The sequence below is a fragment of the Bubalus kerabau genome, chromosome 9 (genome assembly GCF_029407905.1).
Source record: "Bubalus kerabau isolate K-KA32 ecotype Philippines breed swamp buffalo chromosome 9, PCC_UOA_SB_1v2, whole genome shotgun sequence".
Lineage (NCBI taxonomy): Eukaryota > Metazoa > Chordata > Mammalia > Artiodactyla > Bovidae > Bubalus > Bubalus kerabau.
In genome coordinates this window covers 89606135-89624275 of record NC_073632.1, presented here as the reverse complement: position 1 = coordinate 89624275, position 18141 = coordinate 89606135, and positions in this window count along the sequence as shown.

The window sequence follows — 18141 nt, the reverse complement described above, 5'->3', positions numbered from 1 at the left end:
AAATAATAAAGTTCATTTTAAAGGTGAAGCAAAGTAAGAGACATGAGGGATGCTATAAGAACTGAAGAAAATGGGTTTAATGCAAAGGCATCTAAGATAAAACAGTTCAGGGAGGAAGCAATGTAGGTATTTTGACCATTTCTTTTTTGTTGTTGTTTGTTTTTTGTTTTTGTTGTTGTTGTTTGTTTCTGTGGAAAACTTTATTTTTTTTCTTTTTTTAAAATAAATTTATTCATTTTAATTGGAAGCTAATTACTTTACAATATGGTAGTGGTTTTGCCATACAGTGCCATGAATCAGCCACGGGTGTACATGTGTTCCCCATCCTGAACCCCCCTCCCACCTCCCTCCCTATCCCATCCCTCTGGGTCCTCCCAGTGCACCAGCCCCGAGCACCCCTGTCCCATGCATTGAACCTGGACTGGCAATCCGTTTCACATATGATAATATACATGTTTCAATGCCATTCTCCCAAATCATTCCACCCTTGCCCTCTCCCACAGAGTCCAAAAGACTGTTCTATACATCTGTGTCTTTTTTGCTATCTTGCATATAGGGTTATCATTACTATCTTTCTAAATTCCGAATATATGCGTTAGTATACTGTATTGGTGTTTTTCTTTCTGGTTTACTTCACTCTATAATAGGCTCCAGTTTCATCCACCTCATTAGAACTGATTCAAATGTATTCTTTTTAATGGCTGAGTAATATTCCATTGTGTCTATGTACCACAGCTTTCTTATCCCTGTCTGCTGATGGACATCTAGGTTGCTTCCATTTCCTGGCTATTATAAACAGTACTGTGATAAACATTGGGGTACACGTGTCTCTTTCAATTCTGGTTACCTTGGTGTGTATGCCAGCATTGAGTTTACTGGGTCATATGGCCGTTCTATTTTCAGCTTTTTAAGGAATCTCCACACTGTTCTCCATAGTGGCTGTACTAGTTTGCATTCCCACCAACAGTGTAAGAGGGTTCCCTTTTCTCCACACCCTCTCCAGCATTTATTGTTTGTAGACTTTTGGATAGCATCCATTCTGACTGGCGTGAAATGGTACCTCATTGTGGTTTTGATTTACATTTCTCTGATAATGAGTGATGTTGAGCATCTTTTCATGTGTTTGTTAGCCATCTGTATGTCTTCTTTGGAGGAATGTCTGTTTAGTTCTTTGGCCCATTTTTTGATTGGGTCCTTTATTTTTCTGGAATTGGGCTGCAGGAGTTGCTTGTATATTTTTGAGATTAAATCTTTGTTGCTTCATTTGCTATTATTTTCTCCCATTCTGAAGGCTGTCTTTTCACCTTGCTTATAGTTTCCTTCATTGTGCAAAAGCTTTTAAGTTTAATTAGGTCCCATTTGTTTATTTTTGCTTTTATTTCCATTACTCTGGGAGGTGAGTCATAGAGGATCCTGCTGTGGTTTATGTCGGAGAGTGTTTTGCCTATGTTTTCCTCTGGGAGTTTTATAGTTTCTGGTATTACATTTAGATCTTTAATTCATTTTGAATTTATTTTTGTGTATTGTGTTAGAAAGTGTTCTAGTTTCATTCTTTTACAAGTGGTTGACCAGTTTTCCCAGCACCACTTGTTAAAGAGATTGTCTTTTCTCCATTGTATATTCTTGCCTCCTTTGTGAAAAATAAGGTGTCCATAGGAGTGTGGATTTGTCTCTGGGCTTTCTATTTTGTTCCTTTGATCTATATTTCTGTCTTTGTGCAGTACCATACTGTCTTGATGAGTGTAGCTTTGTAGTATAGCCTGAAGTCAGACAGGTTGATTCCTCCAGTTCCATTCTTCTTTCTCAAGATTGCTTTGGCTATTCGAGGTTTTTTTGTATTTCCATACAAATTGTGAAATTATTTGTTCTAGTTCTGTGAAAAATACCATTGGTATCTTGATAGGGATTGCATTGCATTATAGATTGCTTTGGGTAGTATACTCATTTTCACTATATTGATTCTTCCAATCCATGAACATGATATATTTCTTCATCTATTTGTGTCCTCTTTGATTTCTTTCATCAGTGTTTATAGTTTTCTACATATAGGTCTTTTGTTTTTTTAGGTAGATATATTCCTAAGTATTTTATTCTTTTTGTTGCAATGGTGAATGGAATTGTTTCCTTAATTTTTCTTTCTGTTTTCTCATTGTTAGTGTATAGGAATGCAAGGGATTTCTGTGTGTTAATTTTATATCCTGCAACTTTACTATATTCATTGATTGAGTGAGTGAAGTCGCTCAGCCGTGTCAGACTCTTTGCGACCCCATGGACTATAGCCCACCAGGCTCCTCCGTCCATGGGATTCTCCAGGCAAGAATACTGGAGTGGGTTGCCATTTCCTTCTCCAGGGGATCTTCCTGACCCAAGGATCAAACCCAGGTCTCCCGCATTGCAGGCAGATGCTTTAACCTCTGAGGAACCAGGGAAGCATATTCATTGATTAGCTCTAGTAATTTTCTGGTGGAGTCTTTAGGTTTTCTATGTAGAGGATCATGTCATCTGCAAACACTGAGAGTTTTACTTCTTCTTTTCCAATCTGGATTCCTTTTATTTCTTTTTCTGCTCTGATTGCTGTGGCCAAAACTTCCAAAACTATGTTGAATAGTAATGGTGAGAGTGGGCACCCTTGTCTTGTTCCTGACTTTAGGGGAAATGTTTTCAATTTTTCACCATTGAAGATAATGTTTGCTGTGGGTTTGTCATATATAGCTTTTATTATGTTGAGGTATGTTCCTTCCATGCCTGCTTTCTGGAGGGTTTTTATCATAAATGGATGCTGAATTTTGTCAAAGGCTTTCTCTGCATCTATTGAGATAATCATATGGTTTTTATCTTTCAGTTTGTTAATGTGGTGTATTACATTGATTGATTTGTGGATATTGAAGAATCCTTGCATCTCTGGGATAAAGCCCACTTGGTCATGATACATGATCTTTTTAATATGTTGTTGGATTCTGATTGCTAGAATTTTGTTAAGGATTTTTGCATCTATGTTCATCAGTGATATTGGCCTGTAGTTTTCTTTTTGTGTGACATCTTTGTCTGATTTGGGTATTAGGGTGATGGTGGCCTCAGAGAATGAGTTTGGAAATTTACCTTCCTCTACAATTTTCTGGAAGAGTTTGAGTAATATAGGTGTTAGCTCTTCTCTAAATTTTTGGTAGAATTCAGCTGTGAAGCCGTCTGGTCCTGGGCTTTTGTTTGCTGGAAGATTTCTGATTACAGTTTCAATTTCCGTGCTTGTGATGGGTCTGTTAAGATTTTCTATTTCTTCTTGGTTCAGTTTTGGAAAGTTGTACTTTTCTAAGAATTTGTCCATTTCTTCCAAGTTGTCCATTTTATTGGCATATAGTTGCTGATATAGTAGTCTCTTATGATCCTTTGTATTTCTGTGTTATCTGTTTTGATTTCTTCATTTTCATTTCTAATTTTGTTGATTTGATTTTTCTCCCTTTGTTTCTTGATGAGTCTGGCTAATTGTTTGTCAATTTTATTTATCTTCTCAAAGAACCAGCTTTTAGCTTTGTTGATTTTTGCTCTTGTCTCTTTTGTTTCTTGTGCATTTATTTGTGCCCTAATTTTTAAGATTTCTTTCCTTCTACTAACCCTGGGGTTCTTCAATTCTTAATTTTCTAGTTGCTTTAGGTGTAGAGTTAGGTTATTTAGTTGACTTTTTTCTTGTTTCTTGAGATAAGCCTGGAAGATGAACCTTCCCCTTAGTACTGCTTTTACAGTGTCCCATAGGTTTTGGGTTGTTGTGTTTTCATTTTCATTCATTTCTATGCATATTTTGATTTCTTTTTTGATTTCTTCTGTGATTTGTTGGTTATTCAGCAGCGTGTTGTTCTGTCTCCATATGTTGGAATTTTTAATAGTTTTTCTCCTGTAATTGACATCTAATCTTACTGCATTGTGGTCAGAGAAGATGCTTGGAATGATTTCAGTTTTTTTTAACTTACCAAGGCTAGATTTATGGCCCAGGATGTGATCTATCCTGGAGAAGGTTCCATGTGCGCTTGAGAAAAAGGTGAAATTCATTGTTTTGGGGTTAAATGTCCTATAGATATCAATTAGGTCTAACTGGTCTATTGTATCATTTAAAGTTTGTATCACCTTGTTAATTTTCTGTTTAGTTGATCTATCCATAGGTATGAGTGGGGTATTAAAGTCTCCTACTATTATTGTGTTATTGTTAATTTCCCCTTTCATACTTGTTAGCTTTTGCCTTACATATTGTGGTGCTCCTATGTTGGGTGCATATATATTTATAATTGTTATTTCTTCTTCTTGGATTGATCCTTTGATCATTATGTAGTGTCCTTCTTTGTCTCTTTTCACAACCTTTATTTTAGTCTATTTTATCTGATATGAGTATTGCTACTCCTGCTTTCTTTTGGTTTCTATTTGTGTGGAATATCTTTTTCCAGCCGTTCACTTTCAGTCTGTATGTGTCCTTTGTTTTGAGGTGGGTCTCTTGTAGACAACATGTATAGGGGTCTTGTTTTTGTATCCATTCAGCCAGTCTTTGTCTTTGGGTTGGGGCATTCAACCCATTTACATTTAAGGTAATTATTGATAAGTATGACTGAAAGAGATGGGAACACCAGACCACCTGACCTGCCTCTTGAGAAAAATATATGCAGGTCAGGAAGCAACAGTTAGAACTGGACATGGAACAACAGACTGGTTCCAAATAGGAAAAGGAGTACATCAAGGCTGTATATTGTCACCCTGCTTATTTAACTTCTATGCAGAGTAAATCATGAGAAACACTGGGCTGGAAGAAGCACAAGCTGGAATCAAGATTGCCAGGACAAATATCAATAACCTTAGATATGCAGATGACACCACCCTTATGGCAGAAAGTGAAGAGGAACTAAAAAGCCTCTTGTTGAAAGTGAAAGAGGAGAGTGAAAAAGTTGGCTTAAAGCTCAACATTCAGAAAACTAAGATCATGGCATCTGGTCCCATCACTTCATTGCAAATAGATGGGGAAACAGTGGAAACAGTGTCAGACTTTATTTTGGGGGGCTCCAAAATCAGCGCAGATGGTGATTGCAGCCATGAAATTAAAAGACGCTTACTTCTTGGAAGGAAAGTTATGACCAACCTAGACAGCATGTTAAGAAGCAGAGACATTACTTTGCCAACAAAGGTCTGTCTGGTCAAGGCTATGGTTTTACCAGTGGTCATGTATGGATGTGAGAGTTGGACTGTGAAGAACGCTGAAGAATTAATGCTTTTGAACTCTGGTGTTGGAGAAGACTCTTGAGAGTCCCATGGACTGCAAGGAGATCCAACCAGTCTATTTTAAAGGAGATCAGTCCTGGGTGTTCATTGGAAGGACTGATGCTAAAGCTGAAACTCCAATACTTTGGCCACCTCAAGTGAAGAGTTGACTCATTGGAAAAGACTCTGATGCTGGGAGGGATTGGGGGCAGGAGGAGAAGGGGATGACAGAGGATGAGATGGCTGGATGGCATCACCAACTCAATGGACATGAGTTTGAGTAAACTCCAGGAGTTGGTGATGGACAGGGAGGCCTGGTGTGCTGGGATTCCTGGGGTCGCAATGAGTAGGACACAACTGAGTGACTGAACTGAACTGAACTGATGATCCCGTTGCCATTTACTTTGTTGTTTTGGGTTCGAATTTATACACCCTTTCTGTGTTTCTGGTCTAGAGAAGATCCTTTAGCATTTGTTGGAGGGTTGGTTTGATGATGCTGAATTCTCTCAGCTTTTGCTTGTCTGTAAAGCTTTTGATTTCTTCTTCATATTTAAATGAGATCTTTGCTGGGTACAGTAATGTGGATTGTGGGTTTTTCTCTTTCATTACTTTAGTATGTCCTGCCATTCCCTTCTGGCCTGAAGAGTTTCTGTTGAAAGATCAGCTGTTATCCTTATGGGAATCCCCTTGTGTGTTATTTGTTGTTTTTCTCTTGCTGCTTTTAATATTTATTCTTTGTGTTTGATCTTTGTTAATTTGATTAATATGTGTCTTGGGGTGTTTTGCCTTGGGTTTATCCTGTTTGGGACTCTCTGGGTTTCTTGGACTTGGGTGACTATTTCCTTCCCCATTTTAGGGAAAGTGAAGTCGCTCCATCGTGTCTGACTCTTTGTGACCCCATGGACTGTAGCCCACCAGGCTCCTCCATCCATGGGATTCTCCAGGTAATACTGGAGTGAGTTGCCATAGTTTTCAACTATTATCTCCTCAAGTATTTTCTCATGGTCTTTATTTTTTTCTTCTTCTTCTTCTGGGACGCCTATGATTCAAATGTTAGGGCATTTAACATTGTCCCAGAGGTCTCTGAGGTTGTCCTAATTTCTTTTAATTCTCTTTTTTCCTCTCTGCTTCATTTATTTCTACCATTCTATCTTCTACCTCACTTATCCTATCTTCTGCCTTTGTTAGTCTATTGATGGTTCCTTCCAGAGTGTTTTTTATCTCATTTATTGCATTATTCATTATATATTGAGTCTTTTTTATTTCTTCTAGGTCCTTGTTAAACATTTCTTGCATCTTCTCAATCCTTGTCTCCAAGCTATTTATCTGTAACTCTCATTTTGTTTTCAAGATTTTGGATCATTTTCACTATCATTATTCTGAATTCTTTTTCACGTAGGTTTCCTGTCTCTTCCTCTTTGGTTTGGTGGGCATTTATCCTGTTCCTTTACCTGCTCTGTATTTCTCTGCCTTTTCATCTTGTTTAGATTGCTGTGTTTGGGGTGGCCTTTCCGTATTCTGGCAGTTTGTGGTTCCTCTTTATTGTGGAAGTTCCTCACTGTGGGTGGGGTTGGATGGGTGGCTTGTCAAGGTTTCCTGGTTAGAGAAGCTTGTGTCAGTGTTCTGGTAGGTGGAGCTGGATTTCTTCTCTCTGGAGTGCAATGAAGTGTCCAGTAGTGAGTTTTGATATGTCTATGGGTTTGGTGTGACTTTGGGCAGCCTCTATATTGAAGCTCAGGGCTATGTTCCTGTGTTGCCGGAGAATTTGCGTGGTATGTCTTGCTCTGGAACTTGTTGGCTCTTGGGTGGTGCTTGGTTTCAGTGTAGGTATGGAGGCTTTTGGATGAGCTCTTATCGATTAATGTTCCCTGGAGTCAGGAGTTCTCTGGTGTTCTCAGGTTTTAAATTTAAATCTCCTGCCACCGGTTTTTAGTCTTATTCTTTTTTTTTTAATTTTATTTTATTTTTTAACTTTACAATATTGTATTGGTTTTGCCATATAGCGAAATGAATCTTTAGTCTTATTCTTATAGTAGCCTCAAGACTTCTCCATCTCTTTTCAAAGACAATGGGCTGCCTTTCTGGGTGCCTGATGTCCTCTGCCAACACTCAGAAGTTGTTTTGTGGAATTTGCTCAGCATTCAAATGTTCTTTCCATGAATATGTGGGGGAGAAAGTGGTGTACCCGTTCTATTCCTCCGCCATCTTAGGACCGCCCACGTATTTTGACCATTTCAAGCTGAGGAATCTGCAGATGTAACGGCTCTCAGATGTCAAGCATGTAGGAGCATGCTTGACTTCCTGGAGCAATACCAGTGTGGTAGGGAAAGAAAATGGGGAAGAGTGATAACTGGTGAGAGGGGGTGGGGAGTAGAGCATGTAGAGCCTTTGTGGGCTTGATAGTTTTTAAATTTTACTTTGATTAAGAAGGGAAGACATTGGAAAATTTTTAACAGAGGAGTAACCTGATGTGGCTTTTTTGTTTGTTTGTTTAGTCTACTGTTGTATTGAGAATAGATTAAGGGACAAGAATGGAAGTAGGCCAGCCAGTTAGGAAGCCGTGATGATTAATTTTATGTGTCAACTTGACTGGGCTGGGGTTGCTCAGGTATTTGGTTAAACATTATTCTGTTTAACCCTCTGTACATCTGTGAGGGTGTTTCTAGATGAGATTAACATCTGAATCCATGGACTGAGCAAAGCAGATTGCACTCCTCAGTGTTGGTGGGCCTCATCCAAGCTGTTGAAGGCCTGAACAGAACAAAAGGCAGGGTAAGACAGCATTTGTTTCCCTAGGCCTGCCTGTCTTTGAACTAGGACATCAGTTTTCTCCTGACTTCAGATTTGACCTCAAACTGAAACTTGGGCCATTTGCTTCTCAGGCCCTTGGACTCAGACTAGAACTATACCACCAACTTTTCTGCATTCCAGCTTATCATCTGCAGATCTTGGGACTGTTCAGCCTCCATAATCACGTGCACCAATTCCTTCTATCTCAGTCTCTGGATATAGATGTATCTCCTATTGGTTCTGTTTCTGCAGAAAACCCAGATTGACACAAAGCCATGACAGTGGAACTGGTGAGAACTGGGCAGGTTCTGGATTTATACCCAAGGAGGGGCTGAGAGGACTGACTGATTAATTGGATGTGGAGGGAGAGAGAGAGGAGTCAAGGATGAGTCAAGAGTTTTCCTTGGAGCAACGAGAGGAAAGAGATTCCTTAGACCGAGATGAGGAGACTGCCTGGGAAACAAATTGTGGGGGTTGGGGGAGGGGAGGTTTGTGAGGACTAACTGCTCCATTTTGGACACTTGAAGTTTGGAGTCTTAAGTTTTCAAGAATATCACTTGGACTGGTGAGTCTAGGATGATGGTTTCAGTCCAGAAGTCTTCAGCACACAGAATTTAGATGTCTGAAGTCTGAGTCATAGGGTACTCCAAAGTTTAGAGGTCAGGAAGATGAAGAATAAGAAAGGAGAATGAGAAGGTGTAATCAGTGAAATAGGAGGTAAACTGATGAAGAATGCTCCAGAAGCCAAATGAAAAAAATATTTCAAGAGTGGTCAATTCTATCAAAGGCTGCTAAAGTGGGTAAAATTAGGAATGAAAACTGAGCAACGGGCTTAGCCATATGGAGGTTGATGGCAAAATTGATAAGGGTTCAGTGGTGTGTGATGACCAATACTTCTGAGGAGCCCAGAGAGAGGTGGCAATAGCTGGAAGGAAATGTATGGTCAAGGGAGAATTTTTTTTAATTAGAAAATGTACGTATTTGTATGCTCACGGTTATGAGCCAGAAGACAAGTAAAAGGTGACAAGACAGAAGAGAAAAGGGATAATTGCCAAAGCAGTGCTCTTGAGCAGAGAGATGAAATCTCTCTGAGCTCATCTCTCGATGAGCAGAGGTGGAATCCAGTGCACAGATGGAAAGCTGGGATTAAAAAGAGAAGATAGGTTTCTCCCCTCATGGCAGTGGAGGGGGAGGCAGGTACGGGCACAGATGCTACTGAATGTGGAAACAGGAACATGTATTATCAATGAAGAAGGAAGGTCATCAGCTGAGAGGGAGGAGTAAGAGGAAGTTTGAGAAGAGAGGAGAAAGTAGGAAATAGCATCTTGGGTCAGGGAGAAAGCAAATGGACTTTGAAAATATAGTCAGATGGTTAAGTGGTACTAAGAGTTCATTTGAAGTTGGGGATCATGAATGTAAAGGGAGACCAGTTGGTATAGTTGTGTTTTCACAGACCTCAAGTGTCTACTTGGGCACTAATAAAATTAGGCAGAGGTCCAGAGATAATCAGAGTTTGGAGCTGCCCGATGAATATGATAGAGGCGACAGGGACAAGAGTGTTGAGGCTCTATGCAAGGGAATAACCATAATTCAGGACCATGGCATCTAAACCGAGTAAGGAGAGAAGAGAGGACATGAATGATAGTGATGATGCCATGTGAAAGGATATTAGGTCTATGGATCAGAAGATCCAGGGTATCAAGAAATTGCTGCAGTTGGGAGGGGAGTGGTTAGAGAGATTCAGTTGAAAAAAAAAGTTGGTTGTCAGAGAGCAGACTATGAAGAGATGCAGATATTGATAATGGCAAGATCTAGACTGACCTGGTTCTCTGCACTTGGCCTGACCACCCCGGTAGGCTCCCAGATAGGTCTTCTATATTTATAGACATTTTTCTGGAGATGTGGCTTTCACCTCCAGTCTGGATTTTTTTTTTATTCTTTATTTATCTTTTGGCTGTATTGCACTGCAAGGGAGTATCTTAATTCCCCAACCAAGGATTTCCTGACCAGGGAACCCGAGTCCCCTGCAATGACAGCATGGCGTCTTAACCACTGGATCACCAGGGAAGTCTCCCTCCAGTCTGGATTCTTGGAGCCATTCGTACTTCAGGGTAAAGCTCAGATAAAGCAGGGCAAGCACTTGAAGAAGGGCACCAGTGCCGCATAAAGGCTCACCCCCTGGATACTGCGTACATCACCTTGTTACCACTGCCGTCCTTCACTGGAAGGGCTCATAAACCCATTCAGTCTCAGTGTTAGATGACCATCTATAAATAGTCATTTCATTTTACTTTTTTAAATTATAGTTGATTTATGACATTCTGCCAATCTCTGCTATAGAGCAATCTCTCCTTTCATACAATATTATAAATAGCCATTTTATATCCCTACACCATGTAGCAATCACCAGCTCCCGTTTCTCTTTTCTATGCTAATTTTCAAATTACTTGAGGACAGGTGTTTAACCTATCTTTTTAAAACTGCAATAAAATATATGTAACATAACATGTACCATTGTGGCCATTTAAAAAACGAGAAGTTCGGTTACATTCAGTACACTCATGTTGTTGTGCAACCACCTCCATCCATTTCCAGCACTTTTTCATTTTCCCTAACTGACAACTCTGTAGCCATTAAACACTATCTCCTCATTCCCCCTCTCCCTAGTCCCTGGCACCCACCACTTTACTTTCTGTCTCTGACTACTCTAGAGACCACAAATAAGTAAAACCGTGCAATATTTGCCCTTTTATAACTGGCTTATTTCAGTCTGTATAATAGCTTCAAGGTTTATGCATGTGTCAAAATCTTCCTTTTAAAGACTGATTTTTTTTTTCAGTCTCTGCCTTCATTTTTCTGAGGTAGAGACCCAGAAGTGGAATTGCTGGATCGTATGATAATTCTCCCCTTCCTGGATCACAGCCTTGTCGTGGCAAAGGGGCTTGCATAGCTCAGTGAAGCTATCAGCCATACTGTGTAGGGCTACCCAAGATGGATGGGTCCTAGTGGAGAGTTCTGACAAAACATGGTCCACTGGAGGAGGGAATGGCAAACCACTGCAGCATTCTTGCCATGAGAACCCCATGAGCAGCATGAAAAGGCAAAATGATATAATGTAGGAAGATGAGCCCCCAGGTCGGAAGCTATCCAATATGCAAGGAGGGAAGAGCAAAGGGCAATTATTAAGAGCTCCAGAAAGAATGAAGCTGCTGGGCCAAAGCAAAAATGATGCTTAGTTGTGGATGTGTCAATGGACATGAATCTGAGCAAACTCCAGGAGATATTGAAGGACAGGGAAGCCTGGCATGCTGCAGTCCACAGGATCTCAAAGAGTTGGACACAGCTTAGTGACTGAACAATAATAAAACGGTAATTCTATTTCTTCTGGGATCATTATACTGTTTTCCACAACAGCTGCACTACTTTACATCCACACAGCAACGCATAAGTGTTCCAAATTTTCCACTTCTTTGTTAACACTTGTTATTTTCATATAACCTATCTTTAATTTCCTCTCTATTTGACATCCTGCTGGGCCCATGATGTTGCATGAGTAAATAAATAACCGTTATTACCTCTGTAGAAAAGGAAATGAGATTAAATGAATCAACTTGTATTCAGCAAGCCCCACCTCATACATCTTGTTCTTACTGTAGCCACATGTGGCTCTTTAAATTTAAATTAATTAAAATTAAGCAGATTTTAAAATTCAGTTCATCAGTCTCATTACTGACATGTCACCATAATAACTAGTGCTTATTAGTATCTAATGTATCAGTCAGTACAGAATAGAACATTTCCATTATTGCAGACAGCTCTTTAGCTTCTGTGATGGACAGCACTTTCTAGATCCTGCTGCTGCTGCTGCTGCTACTGCTGCTAAGTCGCTTCAGTCGTGTCCGACTCTGCGCGACCCCATAGACGGCAGCCCACCAGGCTCCCCCGTCCCTGGGATTCTCCAGGCAAAAACAGTGGAGTGGGGTGCCATTGCCTTCTATAGCCACTTATTCTTTGTCTCACTAATTATATTTGGATAAGTTTTCCCAGAACTGGATAACTAACGTTTAAAATAAAAATCCTTCTTAAATAAGAGAGGAAGTTGTTGTTGTTGTTGTTCAGTCGCCCAGTCATGTCCAACTCTTTGCAACCCAATGAACTGCAGCACTCCAGGCTTCCCTGTCCCTCACCATCTCCCAAAATTTGCCCAAGTTCATGCCCATTGCATCGGTGATGCCATCCAGCCATCTCATCCTCTGACGCCCTCTTTTCCTCTGCCCTCAATCTTTCCCAACATCAGGGACTTTTCCAATGAGTCAGATTTTTCACATCAGATGGACAAAATACTGGAGCTTCAGCATCAGTCCTTCCAAGGAATATTGAGGATTGATTTCCCTCAAGGCTAACTGGTTTGATCTTCTTGAGAGAGAGGAAAGTATACTGCCTAAAATGTCTGTGGCTTTTTAGTACATAAATGGCTACTCTGTGAATTCTCCCAAATTTTGTGCTTAAATATTAATTTGGACTTTTGGTGAGCATGTGGTTCTGTTATTCTGGATGATTACCTTTATGAACACAGACTTATAAATTATTTAAGTTTAAAAAAAAATTTTTTTTTTTTTTTGCCATACCATGCAGCATGCAGGATCTTAGTTTGCTGACCAGGGATCAAACCAGTGTACCCTGCATTGGAAAGCAGACTCTTAACCACTGGACCACCAGGAAAATCCCTATAAACTATTTAAATCTTTCTTTACATCCTTTAAACTACTTACCTACTAAACCATAAATTTTGAAAAACATTCTCAGATTCACAGGGGAGATTGTGTCCATTCTACTTATTACTATTTACCCAAAGTCTAGCAAAATACCTCAGATATTGGAGACTCTCAATAAATATCTGTTAAATAATGAATGAATGAATGACCAACGTAAGCCCCAAGTAGAACTTGGGGGAGCTCAGGGCACGGAGAGAACATTTTAGAGGGTGACGCCGGGTATAACGAGATTTTGGAATTTGTCTCTAGCATTGATGTAGCTTTAAAACTCTTTTTAAAAAAACTGAACATGGAATTTAAGCTTTGTTCTTTTATCCTACTATTGAAAAAGTTGCTTTAAAATTCCTCTAAGGATTCTGTTGCATGTTTATAAAGCTTTAACTCTATTTTATGAATAGTGCTAGTTGCTCAGTCATGTCCGACTCTTTGTGACTCCATGGACTGTAGCCCACCAGGCCACTCTTTCCAGAATTCTCTAGGCAAGAATACTGGAGTGGGTAGCCAAGTCCTTCTCCAGGGGATCTTCCTGACCCAGGGATCAAACCCAGGTCTCCTGCATTACAGGCAGATTCTTTACCATCTGAGCCACCAGAGAAACACTTGCCACCAATGGATATAACAAGAAAAAATGAATTCTAGATTTTATAATGTCAGCATGTGTGTAGGTATCTTCTGTTTGCTCCTTAAGATCCACTTTCTGTCACCCTCTGTTCTGCTCTCAACCCTGGGAGGTTGATCTGAATGGACTATTCTTTTTTTTTTTTTTTTTTTTTCATTTTAATAGGAGGCTAAGAATGGACTATTCTAACAGGCTCCTGTGCCCTTTGGCTTTCCCTGGGTTTGGCCAGAAGGGAAGTCCTGCATGAGAGCAGAAGCAGGGGATGAGGTGAGGGAATTTATTCTCGACAGAAGGGCTATCTGAGTCTGTGTCCCTCAGCATAAGCTCATTCTTCCTCTAAGGTGGTCTGTTCTACACAGAACCCCACCCCTTGGTTCTGGGTACCTCTCTCTACTCATGGTTCTCAGGCCTGGGATATGACAGCCCAGAGGTCCCTTTCAGTTTCCTCTCTGCTCACACCTTTACAACAGTACCCTTATTCATAAATCTTCCTTGAATTATTTTAATTTGAATGTGCCATTTCTTTCACATTGAGACTCTAACTGACACAGCATCCTTAAATGGTAGCTAGAGCATATGTATTGTTGTTTAGTTGCTAAGTAGTGTCCAACCGTTTTTGACCTCATGGATTATAGCCTGCCAGGCTCCTCTGTTCATGGGATTTCCCAAACAAGAACACTGGAGTGGATTGCCGTTTGCTTCTCTAGAGCTCTTCCCGACCCAGTGATCAAATCAGGGTCTCTGGAACTGGCAGGCAGGTTCTTTACCACTGAGCCACCAGAGCATAGAACCTGAATCTGCTCTGAAATGTTTATACCCACAGTCTATGAAAAATGTTCCCTGACGATATTTTCATCTTATTTAGATCCACTGGTCAGCTTTTCAAAGAAACAATGTTGTATGTCATATGATATAAATTTTTCTCTAGTACACTCAGACTAGAAAAATATTCTCAGATTCACATCCAAATCTTTTTGCATATCACTTATTTATATAAAATGTAATTTATGGAAATACAGAAATAAGACTTTATAAAGTAAATAGGTAAGTTTTTAAGGTTTCATTTATCCAGTATCTAATAAGCTTTTTTTTTTAACATATTTATTTATTTTTCCCAAATAATTCCTTTTTAAAGGTATGTGAGGAAATTAGTACACCAGTACTTCAAACAAGCCATTGTTATTCAACACACACAGCATATAGGAGAACAAAGTTTCTAACCTTTCCTATACACTGAATGTTTCTGTCCCTGTAAAATTCATATGTTTAAACCCAATCCCTATGTGATGGTATTGGGAGGTGGAACCTTGGGAGGTGATGAAGTCATGAATATAGAAACCTTAAGAACATGAATAGTACCCTTATAAAAGAAGCCCCAGGAAACTCTCTTGCCCCTTCTGCTGTGAGAGGATATAGCAATAAGATAGCCATATATGAACCAGAAAGCAAGCTCTCATCAAACACCAAATTCATCACTACCATGATGTAAGACTTTACACCCTCCAAAACTGTGAGAAATAAATTTCTGTCATTTATAAGACACTCAGTCTGAGTATTTTTGTGTACCGTTTAGCCCAAACAGATTAAGACACCTTGGAAACTCAAGATTTAAACGTACAAATATTAGCAAACGACAGATCATTAAAAAAAAAAATAAACCTCATAATGCTAATATATCAAAGTCGCTCAGTCATGTCCAACTCTTTGTGACCCCATGGACTATATGTAGCCCCTCAGGCTCTTCTGTCCATGGAATTCTCCAGGCAAGAATAATGGAGTGGTTAACCATTCCCTTCTTCAGGGGAATCTCCCTGAACCAGGAATTGAACCTGGGTCTCCCACATTGAGGGCAGGTTCATATCAAAGATTACCAACACTTATCATTTGCATCACAAAGCATGAGGTATGCACAACTCAACCCCATCTGACCTAGGAGGAAAAGAGCCTTCAAATCTCCTGCCCACTGTCTCAGGACCAGCAAGCAAAGGAACCTGGATCCAAATCTTAGCATCCAACACAAAAGTTTATGTTCTTAACTACAAAAAAGTGTCCAAGAGCCACTCAAAGACCACAGAAAAAACAAAAAACAAAAATTTTCCAAAGCAAATGATTTATTTCATCCTGTTATAGCAAACTCAAAGTAAGCTTAGAAAAACTACTAAAAAAAAGAAAAGAAACAAGAATGCAGATATACACACTACTATATGTAAAATAGATAACTAATAAGGAGAACTCTTTTCAATACTCTGTAATGGCCCATATGGGAGAAGAATCTAAAAAGGAGTGGCCGTGTGTACAACTGACTTACTCTGCTGTACACCTGAACCTAGCACAACATTGTATTAATAAATCAACTCTACTCCAATAAAAATTTTAAAAATTAAAAAATAAATACAAATATTCAAAAAATAAAGCATGTAACAGACATCTCTCTTAGAAAAGCAATTTTTTTTTAATAAGCTTATTTTTCTGTGCATGGTACACAAGAAGGGGTAGAAAGTGAGGTTGCAAATTGTACTATTTTGGTATTAGTTAAATGTTATCTTTGCTTATAGTTCCTGAAATGACACCATTGTATTTTCAATTTAACAGAAATTGCAAATAAGTGAAAACTTTCCTCTGATATACTGGCATACTTGTAAGAGTTTAGCATGTATTGGCTACTCTATGCATACAAACAGAACCTTCTCCGTGAAAGAGAATGGGCTAAAAAAATCTGGACTAGAGATAGCATAATTGATCTGTTTAATACCTCAATTTTTCTGCAACTGTGATTTTGCATAACAACTTGCAAAAGTATTTTAAGATGAGACTGTTGATCAATGCTCACTTCTGGTAAATCCCTTTTGCATCATAGCCCTGTCCTGAGGAACTGATAAAAGTGAAACAAAAAAAATCACCAACAGAAGGTAACAAATAAGCCATGCCTTTTACAAATGTTTAGCAAATGCTGGTTTCAAATTTGAATAATTAAATTAGTTCTCAAAAGTGTAGTGTTCACAAATAGACTAAACATTTTTACATCTATAGTTTATTTATTTAGAAGAATGTGTGCCATCCATTTAGAAACTATAAGCCTATAGCAAAAAGCCTTACTTTGTGGTTGAGACGTGGTCTTTTTTTCCTCCTCATCCATTTCATCCCCTTGAGGCAGCTCCATGTCTTTCTTTGTCTTATTTTTCCCTTTAACACACACTTCAAATGGATGGATTCCTTCATCAAAGGTGGTTTATAATTTCTGTGAGTTCATAGACCACAACCAGCATTCCTTTGTGATCCTAAAGAAAATGTAAAAGTACAATATTGGCGCCACAAAAAACAAGTGTGTTTTGAATGATGAGTATTTTAAAGATGAGCTTAGTACAAAAAAGTGACGCAATGAAAACAGACTGAAGTCCGAACAGAGAAGTCACAGATTCAGCTTTCCTTGAGGATACCTGCTTGGAATGATGAGATTGTTGAGGAGACCATGGAGAAGCTGACAGATGGTCCTCTCAGGTGCACAGCTCCTCACCTTCCTTATGTGTCCCAGTGTGAGCAGGAATCCTTTCTAGCAGCTGACATGGTCTTGTGTCACCAGTACTGGGTGTTGAAAGCAGGCCACCCCATCTGATTTCTTAAAACCCTATTTTCTATAGGCTGACGATGGCAAAGGTCAATTATGAAACAGGAACTTTTGACACAACTCAACATCCCTATTCACAGAGAAACATTTACAAAACAAATGCCCCCATGCAATTGAAATTCCTAATTGGTTACAATGTAGATATGAGTGTTGGACATAATTCATTCACTCCTTATTTCTTTTACGGCCCTACTACATCATCTTTCCAGCTTAAGTAAGGAGTACACTGCTCTTCAAGAAAAAAGAATAAATGGCACCCAGTGCCTGGAAACCCCATGGATGGAGGAGCCTGGTGGGCTGCAGTCCATGGGTTGAGAAGAGTCAGACCCGGCTGAGCGACTTCACTTTCACTTTTCACTTTCATGCATTGGAGAAGGAAATGGCAACCCACTCCAGTGTTCATGCCTGGAGAATCCCAGGGACGGGGGAGCCTGGTGGGCTACCGTCTATGGGGTCTCGCAGAGTCGGACATGACTGAAGCGACTTAGCAGCAGCAGCAGCAGTGTTGACAAATTACTTGAATATAGTATAAATACAATGTAGCTTATATAAATATGGCATCAATTCTGTATGACTACAAGGTCTTTAAAAAACTATAAAATTTAAGCCAATCTGCATGTTACAAATATAAAATTAATAATATTAATATAAACAGCATTGATTTAATGTTTTGTTGATGAAGCAAGACCATAAATGTCTATTCCAAAAGTGCTTTGGGATAATTTGTATTTCATTTATCTATATTAGTCTCTTTATTGTGAAGATAACACTCATTTGAATGATTCTCCTTATTATTGCTATGATTTTTCCTTTTAAACTATACATTTATCTTGAATCATCAAGCCATGATTTTTTCAGTTTTACTGAGATGTAATTGACAAATAGAAATGTAAGGAACAAAGTATACTTGGTGGTGATTTGATATATGTATGCATTGTGAAAGGACTCCCACCACCTAATTAATTAACATATCCATCACCTCACATAATGATCTTTCTTTTTTTTTATTTTGGTGAGAACATTAAAGTTCTATTCTCTCAGCAAATTTCAATTATATAATAGAGTTGACCCTTGAACAATATAGTAGTTAGAGGCATCAA